This window comes from Macaca fascicularis, chromosome 1 (assembly GCF_037993035.2).
Source record: "Macaca fascicularis isolate 582-1 chromosome 1, T2T-MFA8v1.1".
Taxonomy (NCBI): domain Eukaryota; kingdom Metazoa; phylum Chordata; class Mammalia; order Primates; family Cercopithecidae; genus Macaca; species Macaca fascicularis.
The window spans coordinates 185,466,907-185,492,818 of NC_088375.1; the positions used below are offsets into that span (position 1 = coordinate 185,466,907).

The 25,912-nt window shown below is 38.0% G+C and overlaps 1 protein-coding gene across 14 annotated transcripts in view; it reads left to right on the plus strand.

Moving 5' to 3' along the window:
* LOC107126370 (AGBL carboxypeptidase 4) overlaps positions 1–25,912 on the plus strand; it is a 1,456,730-nt gene that overhangs the window by 751,406 nt on the left and 679,412 nt on the right. The gene's annotated exons all lie outside the window — the stretch shown is intronic.

A 25,912-nucleotide genomic window follows, 5' to 3' on the forward strand; every position in this document is an offset into this window, starting at 1 on the left:
TAAGTTTCCTAGCTGCCAAGGACTAAAAGCAACATGATAGACGGCACAACTCTTGTTGTCAGAAAGAAAGTAACATGCTGATTCCTTAGGAAGTAAGTTTTATACAGGGCCAAATTGAATAACTTAATTGTTACCTCAGGGGGACAACATTTGGCAGAAGCAAGGGTGTGGTCATCAGTGATCTGAGAGAGTATTGCTGACTACCTCTTAACTACCAGATACCTATAACGAAATTTGTTCTTGTCTTGGTTTGGTTTGCAGTAATATAATTAAAGGTTTTCCTTAACACTTTTAGCTTTCATGTCTGAGGGTTAGCAGCTTGTTTAAACATTTGGTTTCATTTGGAAGCCATCTGAAAGTTATCTATTCTATATTCTAGATGGCAAATATAATTTCTGTAAGATTGAATGCCAGAATTGATAATGTCAGTGTTCAGACTCAATCATAGACTATCTGAGCTGGTGTAATAGCTTCTTCAATGGCCACTTATTTGTGAAACTAATCTTTTTATATGCCGTAGCTTTGTTGAATGGCAACTAATGGGATAAATTGGAATGATAAGTTTCATATCTAGTCTAGTGATCAGGGTACTAATTGTCATCCTCTTTTACACATTATTTATTCAAGATGGATATTTAGAAAATATAAGAGAGAATATTTCTTCTTCTTCCCAGTGTAATTTTCTTTGAGCTGGTTTGTATCTATGAGTCAACTGTGAATAGAGGAAATACCATGACATGGAGACAGACAGCTTTGTTTCCATATTAAGACTACATCACTCACTAGTTGTATGATTGCAGAAGTCACTAAAACTCATTGAATCTCAGTTTCACCCTCTGTAAAATGGGGATCAGAGTAGCTACTTTGCAGGTTTTTTTATGATGACTGAGTGACATCACATGTGATAATACAAGTAAAGCTTCTAGTTCATGGCCTGGAACAATAGTAGTGTAGCAAATGGTAGCTGCCAGGGTGGTGATGATGATTGTCTATTAAACTAGTAGTTGAAACTTACTTCAAATGGTTTTTGTGTGCTTTGAAAATGATAAAGCAAGAAAATGCTAAATAAATATGTTATTATTTAAATTCTTACATCTGTATTTATAGAGCAGTTCTTATATATCTCTACTATAATAAGAGTTATTAAATGCATAGCAGTTAACTACCTACTTGTCTGTCTCCCCTACTACGTTGAGAGCTTCCTCCAAGGGGGACTGTGTGACTTATGTTCAAAAAAATGTGATAAATTAAGAATGAAGGTTTAATGTTTATCTTGAAATAACAACAGTAACAACCACTACTATCAGTATTACTACTATTTGTTGAGGTATTTTTTTAGTTACCAAGAACTGTGCCTGCATTTTCACATATAATATTTAATTTTCATAAAAACTCTGTAAGATTATTATCCCTATTTTACACATAAAGAACCATAAGTTCAGAGTCGTTGTGATCCTGTTGACAAAAGTAGTGTTTTCCTCATACTCTTTGTATTTCTTATGCCTTTTGTTGGAAGCAAAATTTATTCTTTCACTCAATTACTAAAAATTCTGAAATTGTGGGTTGGTTGTGGTTGAATGAGAACTGTCTTTCTAAATCAACTGCATGTTTGTGTAATTGAAATATTTTCTGAACACATAAATGAAAAATAAGAGAGACATTTCAAGGAAAGTATGATTATCCTATGACAGCAATGGTACAGCTATTAATAAAAGCAATGGGCATTTTAAAAGCAAGTTACGTGGATGTGATGGGATGTTGTTTTTCTATCCCTGAGAGACAGACTTGGGGACAGACTTGGGCATGAAGCAGGACACCCATTCAGCAGGGTACTTCTAAGTGATAGGTGGAAAATTCATTTTCTAAAGAGGAGAGGGCAATGTCGGGAAGGAAAAGAATATTATGTTGCTATTTCCATGGTCATATTAAAAACAAAGGCACATAAAATAGCATATCCAGGGTGAAAAAGTAATATACTTTCAAATAACTTAGCTAGAGCACAGGAAAGGGTAGAATTATAGCCACATAGGACTCACAGCAGGGCTAAGTAGGGTTTATTATTTGTTTAGAAGATTTTTAGTGCTCACCTTGTGTTCAGTATTTGTGTAAGTTCATCTAAAGATATTTTATAAGGGAAGGGGCAACATTTATATTCATTAAGCCAAACAATATGACTTTTTGCCTGTGGCTGTGGGGGGTTGGCAAGGGGTTGGGGAGATTTAAAATGATTAATGTATTTTCAAGTAGTTAGGGATAGGGGATTTTCTAAAACACCTTATCTTTATCTAATAAGGGCTCCTGAGATTACAAAAGCTTATTAAGGCATATAGCAAAATTTGAGGCAGTTTATTAAAAATACATTTGCACAAGTGTTCATATTGTGCTGCTATTGTTTGTGGAGACTGTGAGATAGAAACCTCTTCGGAATGTGTGTGGAAAAATGATACATGAAATCTCCTGTTTAATTATGCAAGTGACGCATGCACTTCTGACTACAGTGGAGCAATCAGAAGCTTAAGAGTCAGTCTTGTGATCAAATCCTGGTATAACTTAGTAGCTGCAAGACCTAAGGGAGATACTTTGCTTTGTTCACATATAAACTGAGGAATAACAATATTTAATCCTTAGAGACTTTTAAAAAACAGATTAAAGGTGATCATGTTTGTACAACAATGCTAAGAATGGGGCCTGAAAATAATAAATACTCAATGAAAAGGAGCTCAATCTAGGCAGCTAGCCAGCACAATCTGGACAATGACCTGGAAAGAGAGTTATCTGGAAACCTATGGATGAATGTCACCACTGTGACTACTAGCCAATCTCTCCCCATCTTACACTTTTCACCTGAACCTAAGTCACTTTTTGTTTAATAGCTATTTATTGAGTATATTCTATATTTTAGGTCCTGGAGATGTATATAGCAGTGATACACTGGGAATACCAATGACTCTCATGAAGCTTATTCTCTTGCATGGATTATTGTACCAGTCCTCATATTGGTTTCCCTACCTTTAATTTGTCCCCTTCACATCTGTTTTCCATCTAGTGTTAGCATGAGCTATTCAAAACATGAATCAGATTATGTTGATCCTTTTCTGAAAACCCAGGTAAAGTTTTCCTCACCTATGGGATTAATTCTCTTATTTGTAAACATGGTAGTTAAAATCTTAATAAAGTTCCCAGCAGACCACTTTTGCATAATTTCTAATCAGTCCTCAACTCATAATCCTCACTGGCCAATCTGCCCTTCCCTGATCAAGCCTTCACTATGTTTGTCTTATCTCTGTGAATTACGCATTACCAGACTATGCTAAGCTTTGTTCTTCCCATACCATAATGTGCTTTATTAATGCACCCACTATTAAATATTTTTGCAACATAAATAGAGATCAAAAATGAGGGAGAGGAAGGTACTTCTCCACCTTTCCCCCACTGTACTGTGTTATCTGTATCTGGGTCCTTCATAGTAAACTTGATGTTGACAGAGGTCCAACAGAGAGTGACAAGAATTGGGAGTAGAAATTATTTCTTTCAACCAAAATATAATTTAGGAAGAAAATTAGTGTTGGACAGATAGGAAGTTAGTACTTCATCTGTATAGTTTCTTTGCTCCTTTGTCTGTTTCATTTCAAACTCATGTGAAATGAGATGATATACATTTAATCTCTTAACCAAGTTAGAGATCAGTAATTATATGTGTTGTTTTAATATATTAAATTGGTGGAACATTTAAAATTACTGGAATATATGTGTTAGTGCTGGATTAAATGATTTCCAATGTCCCCGTGGGTGAACTTGCTGCTTTTCTTTTTCACATGCCCTGGCATTTCTCCTACTAAGACTGCCTGCTTAGTTGTTCTGCCCAGCACTGACTCACTCCCTGCTTCTGGTAATGAAGATTCTCTTCATCTGGTTTTCTTGGAAAACACCTTCAGGTTTGGGTGGTGTGTGGTGTGTGTCTGTTTGCGTATGTGCATGCCTACATGCATGTGTGGTTCCGGTAAGAGCTGGATTCTGACATATCACGAATAATGTTCTCTCCTTGGAAGCCAAATCAGGCACGGCCCTGTTCTGGGTTTCTTTGGAACAATGATTTGAATTAATTTTATTTGTATAGCTTTAAATAAATGTGCTTTAAATAAATATCTTTAAGTAAATCTGCTCATCACTCATAAAACCAGCAATTCTGTGGGACAAATGCACTATGGTAAGGTGAGAAGATAAAGATCTCTTAGAGTGAAGTAAATTCTTGGATCCCCTCTATGTTAGACAACAACCAAGAATGCATCTTCTCTGAGACAGGCATCATGTGTCCACAGAAGGGGCAGCTGTGATAAACTCCTTGTCCTAGAAAATACATTTTGAATTCCTCGAACTTGCAGCTTTTCAGTGCCTATTGTCTGAGAGCAGCCTGCAAGGTGGGAGAAACTGGGCTGTGGGTGGAGGTAATAGGTTGGGGAGTACTGCTGATAGGGTATGACCTAAGGCTTCATCAAAGGCAGGCTAAGGAGGCAAGATCACCCACAAGGAGAATAAAAGTCATCAGAATCATTAAGAAAAAGGATCAACTTTTAGTGAGACAGTATAACCCAGCTAGAAAAGCATGGGCTTTCAAGTCAGAGAGATGATATGTTTTCTAAACTGACTCTACCACTTCCTTTTTGAGTGATTGGGGGCAAGATACCAAACCTCTCCTAGCCTCAGTTCTCAGTTTCCTCATCTGTAAAACTGAGTTAACACCATAGCTAACTCATAGACATATGATAGTTGTAAGAATTAAATGAAATGTATATATATATATAATCACTCGCAAGAAGCCATGGAGCAAGCTACGTATTCTAAAATTATAGCTGTTATTATTGTTATTATAATTAATTATACAAGTGTAAAATGAGAAGTAAGAGTTGAAGTAAAGGATAATATAGAGTGAAAGACAACATCAGTAGCATGCGTGGCAATGTTAGTGGCTAAGAGAATCAAGAGCAGGAATGAGGTTGAGTGGAATGCTCCCAAAGTGCTGTAACTCAGCCCTTTGGGAGGCTGAGGTGGGAGGATCACTTGAGCCCAGGAGTTTAAAACTAGCCTGGGCAACATAGGGAGACCCCATCTCTATAAAAAATATAATTTGCTGGGCATGGTGGTATGTGCTGTAAGATCAGCTACTTGGCGGGGCTGAGGTGGGAGAATCACTGGAGCCCAGGAGGTCAAGGCTGCAGTGAGCTGTGATCATGCCGCTGTATGTCCTCCAGCCTGTGCAACAGAATGAGACCTTGAAAAAAAAAAAGAAGAGAGAGAAAGAGAGAGAGAGAGAGATAGAGATAGAGAGAGAGAGAGAGAGAGAGAGAGAGAAAGGAAAAGAAAAGAAAAGAAAAGAGAAAAAAGAAAAGAGGAGATACTCAGTGAATGGTGAGTGTACATGTACAGAGTTGCGTGGTTTTTGGCTCTTGTTTGGAATGGAGCATCGACTCAATGGAGCATCAACTCAATGGAGCGCCATCCTGGCTTTTGATCCTCCCTCAAAGGAGCATCATTCTGCCTTTTGATCTGCCACAGTCCTTTCAAGAAGTGTCACGCCAGTCAGTCAGTTCTGCTAAATCAGGTGGGGTAAGAGAATTTGGATTCTGCCACTGATAGACTTCACTGTGACTGAGTCCAGTTAGAATGGTCCAATGACAGGGTCATCATCCTGAGCCTGCATTATAGTTTGCTGCTGTCCAGAGCCTCCCAGAGCCTCCTGAGACCATTTCTAAATACTGTTTTTTTAAAAAAGCTAGTTGCCCTAATCCCATAATACCTGCAGAAATTATGCCAGAATTTTATTTTCTCGTAAGATTAGTGAATTCATCTTGAGATCATAAGTTCTCCCCAGAGGGGAGTCAAGAGGAAAAAACAATCTATCAAATAGGTTTGTTCCCTCAGTTCCCATTCCTCCCACCTGGTTCTTTCCTACCTCCTCTCCTCTCCTCTCCTCTCCTCTCCTCTCCTTTCCATCTAAAATCTAATGCTCAGAAAGTTCTTTATAAAATTTTCACCCATTGGTCCTAGTCCTATTTGGGCTACCTATTACTTTTTCAATTATTTCTACTCTTTCCAGAATGTACTGGCCTCCAGACTCATCTCTGTGCTGATACTCCTCTGCTTGATTTTTTTGTCGGTGACACAGATGCAGTGTAGGGCCCAAATGCAGATACCAAATTCCTAAAACCTACTCACTGGGGGAAGGGTGAAGCAGAACCTTCATTTTCTACATCCTAGACACTGTATTTCTATTAATGCAGCAAAGGAATATGTATAAGGGTAGTGTAAGGGAAGGGGTTTGTGTTTGGAAAGGGTCAAAAGCAGGTATACCTTAACTGCAAAGACAGTTTTTATTGGAGAAAAATGTAATGAAGAAAAGTAGGCAATGGGGGAAGTAATAATAATAACAGCAATTACAATAATTGCATTAGACCTTCATTCCTAAGGCTCTGCCCCTTTATAGGGCCATCCCAGTAGTTAGAGGGTTTATTTTTTGTTTTGTTTTGTTTTTATTTTTGTTTTTTTTTAAATTTCAGAACCAGTTGTTGTAATTCAGTGTATTTATCCCAGTCTCAGTTAAGGGAGCTAGGCTGAAAACAGAGGGATAGAAAAACTGATTGTGAACTCCAAAACTTTCTCCTTCCCCCAAACACAGACAGATTGCCCCTCTTCCCAACAGTTGTAGACTTTTCTTTGCCCACTTCTCTCAACTGAGGTACTGAAGTGATTTTGAATACTTTTCTAAACTTGACCTGTATTCTTGTTTGGCTAATGCCAAAACATATTTCCTAAATCTTCCTTCTTATTCCCTTTGTCTAAGGCTGACATGATCTCCTCTTTCTGCCAAATCAACTTTATTTTCTAGCAGCTTTGCTCCATGGCTAAGTCACAGCAAAGATTAGGAGAAACCTAGAATTGTCTCCTAATGTGAAGGTATTGAGTGCCAGGAGAAGTTTGTGGAGACCTGGGAATTCAGTTATAGCATCATCAGAACAATAAGTGCATCTGTGAAAGTCTTTTCCATTTATGAGATGCTTTTCCAAATTGTCATTTATTTATAATTTTACAATATATTAATAGTGTATAATAGATATATCAGAAACACAAAACATAATTTGTGAAAGGAAACATTAAAAAGCTGTTAGCATCACCTATTACCACCCCTTTTCTTTTCAAACATGGAACTTGAGCCCAGAGGAACATAACCATGCTACTAGGACATGCTGGAATTGGGGCTTGTGCCAGTCTTTTGACTCCTGGTCTAATGCTCTTTTAAACAGGAAACTTACCTACTTACACTCCCACCCCACTTTTCTAGTGAGACCAACCCTGGGGCCAGGGGTAGGATGGAGTATTTATACTGCACATACCTATAGTTTGCTTACACATTCAATCAGAGGAAGCAGGCATACACTTAGTTTCTACAGAGTCAAAGTGCTTTCCAGCATCTAGGAGGAACAAGACAGTTAAGTGAGAATCAATAGCAGCTAAAAATAGAGGGATGGAGGTCATTTAAGAGGCACAGGGAACAATGAAGAGGAGCAGCCTTATTTATAAAGGAAAGATTCTATGCTGCCCTCCTCTGTGTCCTTGAAAGAGGAAATATGGGATTTCCACGGAGTCACTTTAGCAATCAATTAAAGCCATGTGGGGAAGCAAGAAGAAATGAAATTTGGGAAGGTATTTAATCAAAACCCTAGTCTGATAAGGAGATAAGAAGCACAGGAAAGATGGAGTTGGTCTAGACTATGGTTTATAGCCCACCATCTTGATGCTCAGAGCACAGAAGAGCCAGCTGACACAAAATCAGTATATCTTCTCTGAGTAGTTGTACCCAGGAAGAAGGAAACAATCATGTGATAAAGCATCAGAAGACAATAACTGCCAATCACTAGCTGTACGACCCTGGGCCAACATTTTGCCTCTCCGAATCTATGATGCCATTAGAAAAGCTGTGCAGATATAAGTCCCATTGGTGATGAGTGCTCACATCTGAATAGCACTCATAGCTCATCCAATACTGTGACATGTTCTCAAGTGTCTGTGCAGGGGATTCAGAGTAAAGGGACCTGGAATCATATTCTGAGTCTGTCACTAGCTGTGAGTAATATCATTTGTCCTTACCCATAAAATGTAGCATCTAGGGAGGTTCAAATAAGAGGAAAAAATTTGAAAGTGTATTTTACATTATGAAGTATCAAATATGAATGCCTAGTTAATGTACTCATAATAACAATTATAATTTCCCTTATCTTGAGACAAGTCACAGTGGCTCACACCTGTAATCCCAGCACTTTGAGAGGCCATAAATGGGAGGATCACTTCAGGCCAGGAGTTTGAAACTAGCCTGAGCAACATAGAGACTTCAGAAGTGAAGTTTCTGGATCATACTGTAGTTCTATTTTAATTTTTTTGAGGAACTTCCATACTGTTTTCTATCGAGACTGTATCATTTTACAGTCCCACCAACAGTGCACAAAAGTTCCATTTTCTCTACATTCTTACCAAAATTTATTCTTTCTGTTTTTTTGGTTTTTGTTTTTGTTTTTGATAGTAGCCATCCTAATGGGTGGAAGGTGATGTGTTCTTGTGATTTTGATTTGCATTTTTCTGATGATTAGTGATGTTGAAGCATCTTTTTATATGCTTGCTGGCCATTTGTGTATCTACTTTTAAGAAATGTCTGTTCAACTCTTTTTCCCATTTTAAAATCAGATTATTTGTTTTGTTTTTGATTTGTAGGAGTTCTTTATATATTCTGGATATTAACCCCTCATTGATATTTTGTTCACAAATATTTTCTCTCATTCTGTAGGTTGCCTTTTCACTCTGTTGGTTGTTTCTTTTGCTGTGTAATAGTTTTAATGTTTAATGTTGTCCCATTTGTCTATTTTTGCTTTTGTTGCCTGTGCTTTTGATGTCATATCCAAGAAAGCATTGCCTATGGCAATGTATAAAGCTTTTCTACTGATTCCTCTATGAGTTTTATAGTTTAAGGTCTTATATTTAGGTCTTTATCCCATTTTGAGTTTATTTTTGTTTTAAGATAAGATCCATTTTTTTTTTCAATGTGAATATCCAATTTTCCCAACACCAATTGTTGAAGAAGCTATTCTTTCCCCATTGTGCAGACTTGGTACCCTTGTCAAAGATCATTGACCATATATGTGAAGGTTTATTTTTTGGCTCTCTATTCTGTTTCATTGGTCTACATGTCTGTCTTGATGCCAGTACCATACCTCTTTGATTACTGTAGCTTTGTAATATGTTTTGCACTCAGGAAGTGTGAGGTCTCCAGCTTTGTTCCTCTTTCTCAAGATGGTTTTGATCATTTGAGGTTCTTTGATATTCTATATGGGCAAATATATATATTGCGAATAGTGAAATGCTCCTGGAATAATGAATGAATTATTCATCATTAAATTATTGATTTCCATCTAAGTTCTTATTGCAATTGAACATCTTATCTGAGTTCTATATTTTAGTAATAGCTCTTCTTAAATATAACTCTCACTCACAATGTTTTGTTTATACAAATGCAGCTGTGCATTAGCAGTTATTCTACTGCTAAGGAGAGCCCTTTGATGGATAGCATCTCCTGAGGGAATTAAAGGGTTACTGTACTCTTCTGTTGGTTGTTACTGTAATGAATTCTGATTCATTGTACTTTTTTTTTTTTTTTGGTACTCATTGGTTTCTAATGAGATGGGATGGGATTTTCCATCTCTCCCACACTCATTCCCTATATACATGTGCTCTCTTTCTGGCTGGGAATAGAGCACAAATTCAGGAAACTGTTATCAAATTTAAATTTACCAAGTCTAACCAGCCCTTTGGGAAGGCAGGAGAGAGAGCAAATCCTCAGTGTAAATTGCTGAGGATTACTTAATTAAAAAGTTATAAAATTAGATTCAACTTTATGCAAGAAATTTCAAACACATTTCTTTGGTAAGAAAGCTGTAATGACTTCTTGAATGACATTTAATTTTTATTTTTTAAAGATCTGGCATGAAATGTCATTGCATTTTAAATAAAACTTAAGAAGCAATTTCTCATTTGTTGAACACAGATGTTTTTGCACTTCAGTACAGTCACATACATTGTAAGAAATTGCATTAAGCTTTATTCATTGCACATTAAAAAAGACTTTGACAAAGTGAAACATGACCAGAATTATAAAATATCGTGAAAGTTGTTTGACCTGTCAAGGATTCAAATCCTAACACTGTCATTTTTAAGCTATGCCACCTTGAGCAACTCATTTAAGGTTTCTGATATGTCAATTCCTTATTTTAAAATTAAACTATATGTAAGGTGCTCCCCAGCAAGGGAATAAAATGAACTCCAGCCAAGTTAAGAGAATGTGGAGTGAACAGGAAGTTAACAGGGGATGCAGGACCAAGTTCAAGAAGAGAAGTCGTTGCTCAGAGTGCTTCCAGATTCAAGGAGAATGGGAAGGGGATAAAGATTCAAAAGTGAGAATGGAGATGGTGGGTCTGTCAAGCCCATCGAATATTGAGCCCTTTTGTCTAAGGGAATATACCTGTGCTATCAGGATATATAGATTTAGTCTCCCTCTTTTTTCCTGATATCCATCTCCTAAATCCCTTGGACTATCTGGAGCAATAAGAATAAGAGTGCCGGCTGGGCGCGGTGGCTCAGGCCTGTAAACCCAGAACTTTGGGAGACCCAGGCAGGCGGATCACGAGGTCAGGAGATTGAGACCATCCTGGCTAACATGGTGAAACCCCGTCTCTACTAAAAATACAAAAAATTAGCCAGGCGTGGTGATGGGCGCCTGTGGTTCCAGCTACTTGAGAGGCTGAAGCAGGAGAATGGCATGAACCCCGGAGGCAGAGCTTGCAGTGAGCTGAGATCGCGCCACTGCACTCCAGCCTGGGCTACAGAGCGATACTCCGTCTCAATAAATAAAAAAATAAATAAGTAAATAAATAAATAAATAATAAGAATGCCTTTTGTATGTTAATGAGGTGACTCACAGCACCTAGGTAGCTTCCAAATGGGGGATGTTCACAGGAAACATCAAGTTGCAATTAGAAGATTGGGCTTTTCAGCCCCATCCCCCAACCTCCAGGGAGGGGAGAGGGGCTGAAGGTTAAGTTGATCACCAATGGCTAATGATTTAATAAATCATGCCTATGTAATGAAGTTTCCATAAAAATCCAAAAGGACTGGGTTCAGGGAATTTACAGATTGCTAAGATATGGAGGTGGCCCTGCATCCCTTCCCAAATGCCTTGTCCTGTGCACTTCTTCCATCTGTCTATTCGTCTGTATCCTTTGTAACACCCATTATAATAAATGAGTAACCTATTTCCCTCAGTGCTGTAAGCCACTGAAGCAAATTAACTGAACTCAAAAGAGGGGTTATAGGAACCTTGGTTTATAGTCAGTCAGTCAGAAGTGCAGACCACAACCTGTGCTTTGGATTGGCATCGAAATGAGAGGGGCAGTCTTGTAGTACTGAGCCCTCAACCTGTGAGATCTGACACAGTCTTCAGATAGTATCAGGATCAAATTAGAGGACACCTAGCTGGTATTTACTTGATAATCCATTGCAGAATTGATTGCTTGCTTGATTTATCTAGGGGTAAACCTCTAGATAGCTGTTGTCAAAAGCATTCTGTGATATGAAAGTAAAGTAGGAAGAAACACAGTTTAGGTTCTTTTGGTTTTTTTATAAAGTATCTGAAATGAGCTTGGGGTAGGAAGATAAGGGTAGAAGTGAGAAAGTGGGGTAATATGAAAAGGAGAAAATCAAAGAAAGACAGTACCCACAGAAATTAAGTGGTGAGCAGACCCGAGGCAGAAATCTGAGGGGATACAGGGAGGCACCCTGCCTGCCTTGCTTTCATGCCTTTACCCAAGGTAAAAGAATCCTGAGTACACAGGAGCTGCAGAAATGACCATGTCTCCCCATGGAAGTCTTCTAAGGAGGCTGCTTTTTTAGAGTTTCACCAGAGCTTGTCATATCTGCTCTCCAGCATCAAGTAGTCACACCTGCCTCCCCACATATTGCTATGGGACAGGGATGCAGCTCTGAGGAGGAGCAGGGGAACAGACCGAGTTAGCTGTTTACAACAAACAGCAAGGGAAAGACCAGGATTAAGACAAGGACTAATTGCCAACTACAACACTGGCTGTAGGAGTTTCTAATGCAGCATCTGGATCAGAGAGAGTTGAACATCATGGTTAAACATTAACCAGCCAAGGAGAACTAAACTAATTACTCTGGAGAGAAGGTTCAGGGAGGAGAATTTTTAAAATTCCAAAAGCCAATTATGGTGCCAGGATACTAAGTGTGTTTTGACTGTTTCAAGAGGATAGGACTAGACTAGTAGTCTACATAAGAAAGCAGATTTTACTCTTCTATAGGGATAAAAATGAGATCTTCCCAGTAATGAAGAAGGCTGTCTCAACGAATAGTGTAAGGTTCCTGCCACTAGAAATGCACATACAGATGCTGCACAGGGTATTTATGTTTAAGAGGACAGCTAAATAAAATAATTTATGATGCCCCTTTCAGTAATCCTGAGACTTTCTATCATTTGGAGGGATACTTCCTGCTTTCCTGTTTTCATAGATCTTCTTAGTTTGTAATCTTCAGATACTTTCTGTAGAGAAAACATCAGAAACAAAAGTAGTCTTGCTGCTGATAATATAGCATTGTGGTTAAAAGTTTGATCTTTCAAATTAAACAACTATGGGTTCAACTCTGGATTCTGTCATTTTTAGCTCTTGTAAGTTGTGTAACCTCTCTGCATCCGTTTCCTCATCAGGAAAATGGGCATAATAATGGCACCTTTACTAGACGTAAGGATTAAATATGACGACGGATATTTAGCACTGGTCCCGGCATTTAGGAAGCACTTAATAAATGTTAATAATGATGATAATGACTGAAGTAAAGTGAAGGATGTAGGGGTGGAAGACAAAGCTGATGTTCATTTTGTTGACTGTGGCAGAGTAACTTTCTTCTGTATGCATGTAAACTGAGTTATTACAGTTTTACAAATTCATACCAAGCACATATGTGCAGATTGGAATTTACTCTAATTAGTTGTTTGACTGTCTCCTCAAAAATAGGTAGACAGGCCAAATATCTTATAATAGAAGACAAAAAAGCAAGGCTGAAGGCTTAGAACTATATTTATTCCTTGAGATAGGCCAAGAAAATTAGAAGAAATGGTCAGATAACTAGAAAAAAAAACCAAGTTTTTAAAAACTTATCAAAAAACAGTGACATGGCAAACAACGCTTTTCCAGCATACCTCACCCATTTGGAAGAAGCAAAATAGCTTGTAAAGATTCACACCATCGGCCAGGTGTGCCTCACGCCTGTAATCCTAGCACTTTGGGAGACTGAGGTGAATGGATCACCTGAGTTCAGGAGTTCTACATCAAAGTCTTGGCAGGCTGTGTAAGTTTTGTGAAGGAGTATGAACCCCAGCTACTCGGGAGGTAGGAGGCTGAGGCAGGAGAATCACTTGAACCTGGAAGGTGAAGGTTACAGTGAGTCAAGATTGTGCCACTGCACTGCAGCCTGGGCTACAAAGCAAGACTCCATTTCAAATAAATTAATTAATTAAAAAATAAAATGAAAGATTCACACCATGAACTTTTATCCAAGAAATGATATAGGAATTTGACAGAAACACAAAAGAAAACTTCAGACACTGGGAAAGAGAAAGTGGGAAAGCAGTCTGCATGGTGGAATCCAGCAGAAAACTGCGAGTGAAGCCCCAGTACAAGAGAGGGAGTGTGAGTATTCCTCTGTCATCCACCTTTCCACTGGTGATTGATGAAAGCCAGGCCACAGGAGAGCACCTTGACCCTCCCAATCCCTGGATCTAACTTGGGAAGCAATCAGGAGACTTTGAGAAGATATGGCACCAGAAAGCACACCAAATGTTTTCCCAGAGCTGGTTGTGGACACCATTCTCAATCTCAGCTCATAACAAGCTGGGTAGAATGCTATGACCCAGCAGCGGCAGCATCCACTGGCATTAGGAAGCCTCAGGCCAGTGACTGGAATATTGTGTCTTGAATGGGGGAGGAGCCCCCACAGCCAGAACCAAGAAATGAGTATAATGTGGGCTCTAGCCATGGATGATGAACTTGGGCTCCCTTTCATGGGACTAGAGAAGGAAGACATTTGCCTGAGAGGCATGGTTTTGGGCAGTAAGTTTTATGGTCCAGGGCAGCCTTGTAGACTGAAAGTAAACAACGTGTGACTTTTTACTGAGTATCCTGACAGGCTTCCTTGGTCAGGGCAGGGGACTGAGCCCCACTGTATCTTGAGAGTGAAGGAAGGTGGGTTCCAGCCCAACTGCCTGGCTTAAAGGCCAGTAATACCTGTTCCCTCCCAGGCTGGCACCTCAGCACAGCAGCATTGTCTGTAACACCTGAGTACTTTTCCTGGTTAACAGGGATTTAGCATAAACTCTACTGCTACCCTTGTAACAAACTGTTAACTGCAAGCACCACCTACTGGCCTGGAGGTTGACCTGCACAGCCTAATACAAAATCTGCTAACACAAAGTGTACAGTGGTTGGGAAAGAGGTAAGTTTCTCATGACCTCTGCTACCACCGTTGCTCACACAAGCCCAGCTACTCAGGATGTCATGAGCCTACTCATGGTAAACCACAAGCATGATACAACACTGATAAAACTGGCATTTGGGAAAGCCACCACAGTAAAGCTATTTATAAACAGGGAAATTATACAGAGTTCTTCGCCACTGAATGTACAACACAGAAACAAAGCCAAAAGGCCCTACCAACATACATCAGGCCAGGCACAGTGATTCATGCCTGTAATTCCAGCACTTTGGGAGGCTGAGGCAGGTAGATTACTTGGGGTCAGAAGTTTGAGGCCAGCCTGGAAAACATGACAAAACCCCATCTCTACTAAAAGGACAAAAAACTAGCTGGGCATGGTGACGTGTTCTTTTAGTCCCAATTACTTGAGAGACTGAGATAGGAGGATTGCTTGAGCCTGGGGAAGTCAAGGCTGCAGTGAGCCAAGATCATGCCACTGTACTCCTGCCTGGCAGTAGAGTGAGATCCTGTCTCAAAAACAACAAAAACCAATGGGCAAAACAGTGAGATCCTGTCTCAAAAACAACAAAAACCAAACCAAACCAAAACAAAACAAAACAAAAAAACATTATATAACATCCTCAAGACAAAAAAGTCTCACCCACCCCACCAAAAGTAAATTCAAAAATAAGAAGCTACTATTTATTCAGTTATGAAGAAATCAATATAATACAGAAAGTATGAAAAAGCTAGGTATTATAACACCCCCAAAGGAAACAGTAATTTTCTAGTAATGGATCCTAACCAAAAGAAATTCTTGAAATAGGAGATAAAAAACTTATTGATTTCAAAGAATCTCAGTGAGAAATCTGAAAACCAATACAAAGAAATCAGAAAGTCAATTCAGAATATGAATGCAAAATTTACCAAGGAGACAGATATCTTCAAACAAACAAAAAAAAACTTCTGAAAATGAAAAATTCATTAAGGAATTACAAAATGCAGACTTAGACCAAACAGAAGAAAGACTCTCAACTTGAAAACAGGTTTTTTAAATTAATCCAGTCATAAAAAATTTAAAAAAGAATGAAAAAGAATAAACAAAGCCTTGATACGTATGGGATGATATTAAGTGACCAAACTTACTGTATTAGTCCATTTTCACACTGTTGTAAAGAAGTACCTGAGACTGGGTAATTTATATAGGAAAAAGATTTAATTGACTCACAGTTCCATATGGATGAGGAGGCCTCAGGAAACTTACATCATGGTAGAGAAGGCAAACAGGAAGCAAGGCCTTCTTCACATGGTGGCAGGAGAGAGAAGAATGAGGAGCAAAATGAGAAAAGCCCCTTATGAAACCATCAGATCTTCTGGGAACTCACTCACTATGACAAGAACAGCATGGGGGAAATTGTCCCCATGATCCAATCATCTCCCACCAGATCTCTCCTTAGATACATGATGATCATGGAGATTACAATTCAAGATGAGAATTGGGTGGGGACATAGCCAAACCATATCACTTACAAATCTTCAGTATTCCCAAAGAAGAAAAAAAGTTTAGAAAGCTTGTTTAGGAAAGAATTGACAAAAATTTCCCTAGTCTAGCAAGAGATTTAGACATCCAGATACAAGAAGTCCAAGATCACCAGGAAAATACATTGCAAAAGGAACTTTACCACAACATGTAGTCATCAGAGTGTCTAAGTCAATATGAAGAATAAAAACCTAATATCAGCAAGAGAAAAGCTTCTAGTCACCAATAAAGGAAACCCCATTACACTAAGAGCAGACTTCTCAGCAGACACCTTACAAACCAGAAAAGAATGTGATCCCATATTCAAAGTGCTAAAAGAAAAAGAGTGTTAGTCATGAATTTTATATCCAACTAGAATAAACTTCATAAATGAAAGAGGAATAAAGTCAATTCTAGACAAGCAAATACAGAGAGACTTCATCATCACTATACCAGTCCTACAAGAAATGCTCAAAGGAGTTCTAAACATGGAAATAAAAGATCAATATTCACATTCATAAAAACACATCAAAGTGTAAAACATGAAAGGTCTTATGAAACAATTACACAAAAGAGGAAAAGATCAAATGACAACATAACAGAACTCCACAAAACCACAAAGACAAACAGACATAGGAATAAAAAGAGGCCGAGTGTGGTGGCTCACACCTTCAATCTCAACATTTTCGGAGGTGGAAGTGGGAAGATCACTTGAAGCTAGGAATTCACTACCAGCCTGGGCCAAATAGCAAGACTCAATTTCTGCAGAAAAAAATTAAACAATTAGCCAGTTATGGTGGTATATGCCTGTAGTACCAGCTACTCTGGATGCAGAGGTGGGAGGATCACTTGAACCCTGGAGTTCAAGGCTGTAGTAAATTATTATGACCCTGACCCTGACTCCAAAAAAATGGTTCTCAATTATCTATGAAATAAAGATGGTACTCCTTTACAAAACCTACACAGCCTGCCAAGACTTTGTTCTTTAGATTCTGCTCCACAAAAAAGTAAACTGTGTAAACTGTGGACAGTCCCCTCAGTATACAAGTCTGTCTCTTACTTGGCATCTTTAACTTGGCTGTGGTGAGCTATAATCATGCCATTGCACTCCATCCAGACAATGCAAGACTCTGTCTCCAGAAAAAAAAAAAAAGAAACAAAGAATCTACAAAACATTAGATAAAAATTAATAATATACAGGAACAAAACCTCACATATCAATATTAACCTTGAATGGAAATGGATTAAATCATCCACTTAAAAGATACAGACTGGATGAATGGAAATAAAATCATGATCCAATTATATGCTGCTTACAAGAAACTCACCTCCCTTGCAAAAACACATATACACTGAAAGTATAGGAGTAAAAAACATATTCTATGTAAATGGAAACCAAAACTGAGCAGGAGCAGCTATACTTATATCAAATAAAACAGACTGTAAATCAAAAATAGCAAAAAAATAGACAAGAAAGCTCATTATATAATGATAAAGAGATCAATTCAATAAAAGAATATAACAATCCTAAGTATATATGCACCTAGTACAGGAGCACCCAGATTCATAAAACAAGTATTACTACACATAAAGGAAGATAACCAGCAACATAATAATAATGGAGGACTTCGACATCCTACTAACAGCAACAGACAGATCATTGAGACAGAAAATCAACAAAGAAACATGGACAAAAAATGGACTTTAGACCAAATGGACCTAACACACATTTAAAGAACATTTGATAAAACAATTGCAGAATGTATGTTTTTATCATCAGCCCATGAAATATACTCACTCTCCATAGACTATATGTTAGGGCACAAAACAAGTATCAGTAAACAGTTAATTTTTTTAAATGGAAATTATATCAAGTGTCTTCTAAGACCACGGAAGAATCAACTTAGAAATCAATACCAAGAAGAACTCTCAAAATTGTGCAAATACATGGAAATTAAACAACATGCTCCTGAATGATCTTTGGGTCAATGATGAAATTAAAATAGAAATTAAAAAAAATTGAAATGAATAAATATGAAAACACAATATACTAAAATATATGAAACACAGCAAAAGCAGTGATAAAATGGAAGTCTATAGCATTGTCTAAATTGAAAAATAGAAAGATCATAAATTAACAATATAATGTTACCTCAAGGAACTAGAAAAACAAGAATGAACTAAACACAAAGCTACCAGAAAAAAAGAAATAACAAAGATCAGGGCAGAATAAAATGAAATTAGGACCAAGAAAAAATACAGAGGATTATGAAATGAAAAATTTGTTCTTTAAAATGTTAAAATTGATAAACTGCTAGCTAGATTAACCAAGAAAACAAGAGAGAAGACACAAATAACATAATCAGAAATGAAAAAGATATTATAACTGATACCACAGAAATACCAAAGATAATTAGAGAATACTATGGACAAACTCTCACAAACTAGAAAACATGGAGGAAATGGATACATTTCTGGAAGCATACAACTTCCTAAGATTGAACCAGGAAAAAATAAAAATCCTGAACAGACCAATAATGAGTAGGAAATTGAAGCAGTAATAAAAAGAGCAATGAGTTTAAGATTAGGCACTCTGGGTTGTGGTGTTACCTCACCAACTTATCATTGTTGCATCTCAGTTTTTTTTCATAACAGTACAAGGGCTGTTGTGAGTATCAAGTAGTAGAATGTGAAAGAAGGTGTCTTTTAGAACTTTGCTTCTGTCTGTGTAAGGTTACTATTCATATTAGCATAGTTGGCTAATACTAAAATGCCCTTTTACAAAAGACATGAGCAGACACTTCTCAAAAGAAGACATAAAGTCAACATGTTTGTAAACATATATTTATAAGCTGGGCACGATGGCTTATGCCTGTAATCCCAGCACTTTGAGAGGCCAAGGCAGGCAGATCACCTGAGGTCAGGAGTTTGAGACCAGCCTGACCAATATGGTGAAACCCTGTCTCTACTAAAAATACAAAATTTAGCTGGGTGTGGTGGCATGTGTCTGTAATCCCAGCTACTCTGGAGGCTGAGGCAGGACAATCACTTGAACCTGGGAGGCAAGTGGTAGTGAGCCAATATGGTGCCATTGCACTCCAGCTTGGGTAACAAGAGTGAAACTCCATCTCAAAATTAATTAATTAATTAGTTAATTAATTTATATGTTGACATACAAGTATATAAATAAATATAAAACAATTATATAAAACATGTAAGCAAATATATTAAAAATACTCAACATCACTAGTCATTAAAGAAATGTCAATCAAAACCACAATGAGATACCATCCCATTCCAATTAGAATGGCTCGGATTAAAACGTCAAAAAATAACAGATGCTAGTGAGGTTGCAGAGAAAAGAGAACACTTATACACTATTGGTAGGAATGTAAATTAGGGCAGTCACTGTGCAAAGCAGTTTGGAGATTTCTCAAAGAACTTTGATCTCGCTCAACCCAGCAACCACATTTCTAGGTATATAATGAAGGGAAAGTAAATTGTTCTGCCAAAAAGATATATGCATGCATATGTTCATTGCAGCAGTATTCACAATAGCAAAGACATGGAATCAACCTAGATGTCCATCAGTGATGGATTAGATAAAGACAATGTGGTACATATAAACCATGGAATACTACATAGCCATAAAAAAGAACAACATCATCTCCTTTGCAGCAACAATGATGCAGTTGGAGGCCATTATCCTAAGCAAATCAATGCAGGAACAGAGAAACATATACCACATGTTCTCACTTATAAGTGGGAGCAAACATTGAGTATTCATTAACATAAACGTGGGAACAGTAGATACTGGGGACTACTAGAGGGAGAAAGGTGGGAGGTAGGCAAGGGTTGAAAAACTACATATTGAGTAGTGTGTTCACGACATGGGTGATGGGATCATTTATACCCGAAATCTCAGTGACAAGTAATTTACCCATGTAACAAACCTGCACGTATACTTCCAGAACCTAAAATAAAAGTTTAAAAAGTGCCCTTTCATTCATTTAATCAATAGATATTTATTAAGTACACATAGTATGCCAGCATTGAGAATAGTAAACTGACTAAGACAAACTTAGTTACTGTCATAATGAAACTTTCCTGCATTACAGACTAAACACACATCTTGTGCTAGGTGATATGACTGGAGAAGTACAGGGTGTGGTGGGAGAATCTGGAGGAAATGCCAAGTCTAGTCCGTTAGACAGTGGGGGACATTGATTTAGAGAATTTTGTTTGTTTGTTTGTTTGTTTTTGAGACAGAGTCTCACTCTGTTGCCCAGGCTGGAGTGCAGTGGCTCCATCTCGGCTTACTGCAAGCTCCACCTCCCGGGTTCATGCCATTCTCCTGCCTCAGCCTCCCGAGTAGCTCGGACTACAGGCACCCGCCACCACACCTGGCTAATTTTTTGTATTTTTAGTAGAGATGGGGTTTCACCGTGTTAACTAGGATGGTCTTGATATCCTGACCTCGTGATCCACCTGCCTTGGCTTCCCAAAGTACTGGGCTTACAGGCATGAGCCACTGTGCCCAGCCTAGAGAATGTTTTGTAAGTGGAGACTTCTTCCTTCTCTTAACATACAAGACCTTCTTTGTATTTGAGTTGATTGTTTTAAGGAACTTTCCATTCCACTAGATAATAAATTCTTTGAGAGGGCAGGGGCTGTTTCTGATTCATCTCTGTATCGCTCATGCGTTGTGCTCAACACAAAATGTATACTTAAAAATATTTGCTAAATTTAGTTGAGCAAAGATGTCAGAGCATCCAATTTGGAACCCTTTATGGATATTTCCAGTCCAATTGAGAACAAAGGTTTTCTTTTTCCTTGACATTAATTCCAAAAGAGGCAAGAGTTCCAGGCCTGTAAAACCACATAGAACATTTCTAGTTCTAGTGGGTCTCTTCCTCACTTCTCAGGAACACGTTTGATTTATTCTGTTAATTATATACCCTAAGTGATTAGATCCAAAGTTAGCACATATAATATGTGTGAGCCTGTCCTTCCTGTACAATTCTAAGAACTTTGTGGAAATAGACTAAAAGAGTGAAAAGAGGCTGGAGAGGAAGGGAAGTTACTCTATAATCATATTATTGTTTTCATAATAGGTTTATAGAAATTAAGAGTGCAACTATTTTAGTAATGGGACTTTTAATTATCCACCATGGTGAAGGGTGAGGCAAAATATCTCTCAGCCCCACTAATTAATATGGGTATTCAATGACTGTTAATTAAGGACAAAGGAGACCAAAGGAACACAATCCACCCTTGACTCTGATGAATGCAAAGTCAAACCAATAGCTTATTTCCAAATTAACATGATTGATAAAAAGTTAAGCTCAGATTCAAGCCTTTTCCCTTCAGGGAACCATAATTTTCTTGTTTAAACAATAGAATAAAGGACTCATCTGTGTACCCAGGAACAAAGCCCAGACCTGCAGGCCCTGAGGAGACGAGGGAGCTATAGATTATTTTGTGAGACCTGCATTTCAATAGGCAGCATTTCACAGGCCTTTTGTAGCCCTGCTTATCTTAGAAACTTTGTGTGCAGCCTTAGACTCATGGGCAGGTCCAGTCTTAGCCATGTTGTCTAGAGGAAACCACTTTTCTGGCCTCTGGTACATATACTCATTTGCCTCTGAAAATCCTTCCTTGCCTTATGTAGTCCTGTAAAGAATTACATAGAACATGCTAGCAACCTGACTGTCTTAAAGAAATTGTGTTTACACATGCCATATGCCACAGCTAATATATCTAATCTTTGGAGGAAAAATAAAAACAAAGAATGCATTATTGTAACAGGGGTGTCCTGTTGAAGGAAAGATCTTATGATACAGAGAAAAGAATATGGGTTTTAGAGTTAAACATTGATTTTATCCCTTAATAGTTTAGTGGCCTTGGGCCTGGAGCCTTAGTTCCTCCATCAATAAATTTTGGATATCATATCCACTTTTTCAGGTTTTCATGAGAATGAAATAAGTGAATTAATGCAAAGTTCCCAGCAAGCAAAGCATTATCAAGATATTGCCTTTTGTTCAAATCGTGCTTTTTCGTTGACAATGGTTTGAGCCTCACTACAAACCAGTGAGGTAAGAAAACTAAGATGTATTTTTCTCTTTTTTCACTGATTAGGAAACTGATGACTAAATAGGATAAATACAAAAGGGGACACTTAATCTCTGAACCTCAGCTTTCTCATTTATAAAATAGTCATATCATTATCCACCTATTTGGATTGCAGTAAGGATCGAATGAGCTAAAGGTGGTGAATGTGCTATGTAAACTGTTACTCAACAAACTCTATCAAATTGTAGTTTGATATGTTACATTAAGGATCTGGCCAAGGTCATGCAGAGAGGAAAACCAGCTGTTCATTCATTTATTCATTCACTCACTTATCTGTTCAACACATCAGCCCTATCCTATGTGCCAGGAACGAGGTGTTCACAGTCCACAAATAAAAAAAGGACAATTCCAGACAACTATAAGAGGAGAAAGATTACTCTAGGTAGCTAAAAGGACATTATGAGAAGGAGGATTCTCTCTGATGGTCCAGTTTGCCAGACTATGGTTTACTCTCCATTCCATACTGCTCTCAAATGTATGCCACTCATCTCCTTAGGAGCTTTCTATGGATGCTCACTGGCTATAGGGTAACAAATATCTGGCTACATGCATAGGTACCCTCCTCTTTCCTTCTGGGCAGACATTGCTAATTGATCACATTACTTCTTCCTGCTGAATTTGGATTCTGTCTCAGAAACCTTCTCAACATAGTGCTCTAGAATGCAACTACCAGTTGATCAGAGTTGGCCCTAAAACCTATGACCCACTGGAATAGTATTTCCACTGTGTTCTTTCTGATTTTACTCTTTGGATATTAAAGAGAAAAGTGAAAACTTTGCACTCCTTCTAAACCAACAGGCATTAATATTTTATGAATTAGAAAATTAAAGCTCAGAGAGATTAAGAGGCTTGCTCAAAATCACATATTTAGTAAATCTGGGGACTGGGAATCAGTATTTTTATTCTAAATTCGATTGTCTTACTGATGTACCAAGTTGCTCTTAAATTTTATGCTCCCTAAGATCTGTGTACTGCTCCTTTCAAGTTAAGAAGCACCTTATCTACCCACTTATTCATTTGTTTATTTGTTTATTCAAGAAGTATTCAACTACTAGGAGGATAGAGATTATTACTCAAAGGACATGTAATAATTGTCTACAAAATATAATTAGACTATAATCTGTCTGAGGGCAGGGACTGTTTTTTTTGTTGTTGTTCACCATTGAATCCCAGTGCTGAGCATAGTACTGTTACATATTATTTGTTTAGTTTATCAGTAAATATTCTGCCTAGTGGGTAAGCAGCCAAGTAAACAGACTATGACAATAAAATGTGCAATTGCCTGGCATAATCTCCAGCATTGTGTAGGTGCACAGCATTTTCCAACTAACACTGAGCTCAGTGTGCTATGGGAACACCCAGGAGAGTCCCTTTCTCTGGCAGAGGAAGGAGGTGATGATACTGACTGGCATCTGCAGAAATGAATTGATAAAATGGGTGTATTAGTCCGTTTTCATGCTGCTGATAAAGACATACCTGAGACTGGGCAATTTACAAAAGAAAGAAGTTTAGTGGACTTACAGTTCTACATAGCTAGGGAGGACTCACAATCATGGCAGAAGGCAAGGAGGAGCAAATCACATCTTATATGGATGGCAGCAGATAAAGAGAGAACATGTGCAGGGAAACTACTGTTTTTAAAACCATCATAGCTCATGAGACTCATTCACTATCATGAGAACAGCACAGGAAAGACTCACCCCCATAATTCAGTCACCTCCCACTGGATTTCTCCCATAACACCTGGGAATTGTGGGAGTTACAATTTAAGATGAGATTTGGGTGGGGACACAGCCAAACCATATCAAGGGGTAAAAGAATATTCCGCACAATGTGAACAGCATGTTCAAAGACAGAGATTTGCAAGAGCACAATATATTTAGGAGAATGCAGTAGGTGAAATGAGGGGAAGTATGCATGAGCCACATAGTGAAGGGCCTTGAATTCCCTGATGATTTTGACTTTATTCTGAAGAATGTTTTGGATCCATTGAAGAATTTTAAGCAAACGAGTGATGTGACATGATTTGTGTTTTAGAAACAATTCTCTGGAATCATAATTTTTTTAATTTAAAAATCTTTCAACACCAACTCAGCAAGAGGTCTTGAACATTTGATTTTCATAAATGTTTAGCTTTTATTATTGTCAGTGTGGAGCCAGTAGATGGTTGGGTGTCTCTGCATATGTATACATATAAAAAGCAATATTAGCAATAACATTTTCCTTAATTAATTTTCCCATGACTGAATTCCTATTTGAATATTCATTCTTACAACAGTGCAGTGTGTTGTGATGCACTTCAGCGAAATTAACTCAACGAGCTCTCCTTTCCAATTTTAATATTCCATTGGGTTTTCTATTCCCGAAAACTCATTAGTATCCTAGTGCAGTGCTGACGAGAAACAAGAGAGAGGCATATTGTGTGAATGTGAGTTGGAGAAAAGAGACAGCTGGCACAAGAATATTCTAATAAAGCCCCAAAAAGGCTGCTGTGTCTTAACAAATAAAAAGGGTGCTTTAGCTTTCCCTTTGTACTTAATTCTGAATCTTATTTATACCTTTTATGAATGCTGGCAAAAGCCAAATTGTTCTCACAGAAACCTCCTCATGGATCTATGCCAAAGAAGATTTGGTATATTTTCCAAATTTTCTGGTAGTAAGAATTTTTATATTCACTTCATCTGATGGACATTGTAGATGACATAGTTTTAATCTCCAGCAAAATTGTTTCTAGCAATATGTCTCTTGACTACCCTCCCCTCCCCAGGTTGGCTTCAGTCAACCTGTGTGCTTCAACTATCCAGTTATGCCCATTTTCCCACTTGCATGATTTTACTTATGTCATTATTTCTTCCTAGAATGCTTTTTCTATTATCTTTATAATATGTTGGCATTCTAACCATCTTCCAGGGCTGAGTAAAAAGTTTGCCCTTCAAGAAGGCTTCCAGGCCAAAAAGCAGATGTAAGTTTTCCTCCTGGATCTGTGATACCCATTACATTCTAATTCTTTTGACAGCTGTTTGTGTACACACTCTCTTGTAATTACAATAGCTGTCATTTATTGAGTACCCGCAATGTGTCAGGCTTGGTATCGTTGTTACCATGTAGAATTGGTATTATTTTCACCATTTTACAGGTGATAAAACTGAGGACCAGAAAGGCTCATTCCCAAGGACCACAAAGCTAGGGACAAGTATGACTACAAGACTACAAAAGTTCATACTTTTAGTATGGAAGTATGACTACTAAAAGTTCACACTTTTTAACCACATTTGACAGTTTTCCTGCTTTATTTTCCCATTTTTGGAGGATAACAGGGTAGGGCATTCTTGAGATTAGCCTTAAAGAATAAATGCAATAGGAATTCTGAAGGCAAAGTTTGAATGGGGTATATTCCAGGGAGAGGGGCGTATGAATATAGGAATGAAGAAATATGTATGTATAGGGGAGGCAGAGTGTTGGGGAGCATTTGCTCAACAAGCTGGTTACTGCCAAAGCTCTTATGAAGGATGAGAAAAGACATAAGATGAAAGGCCAAATTATGCCCAGATTGTGATGGTGTGGAACATCGGGGAACTCTGGTCCCAGGTCCAAGAATGGAGGGAGAAGCTGAGACCCTAGATGGAGGCAGAAGTGTATAGAGAGAGCTCATTCTGATACAGGGAAAGTACCAGGGCACAG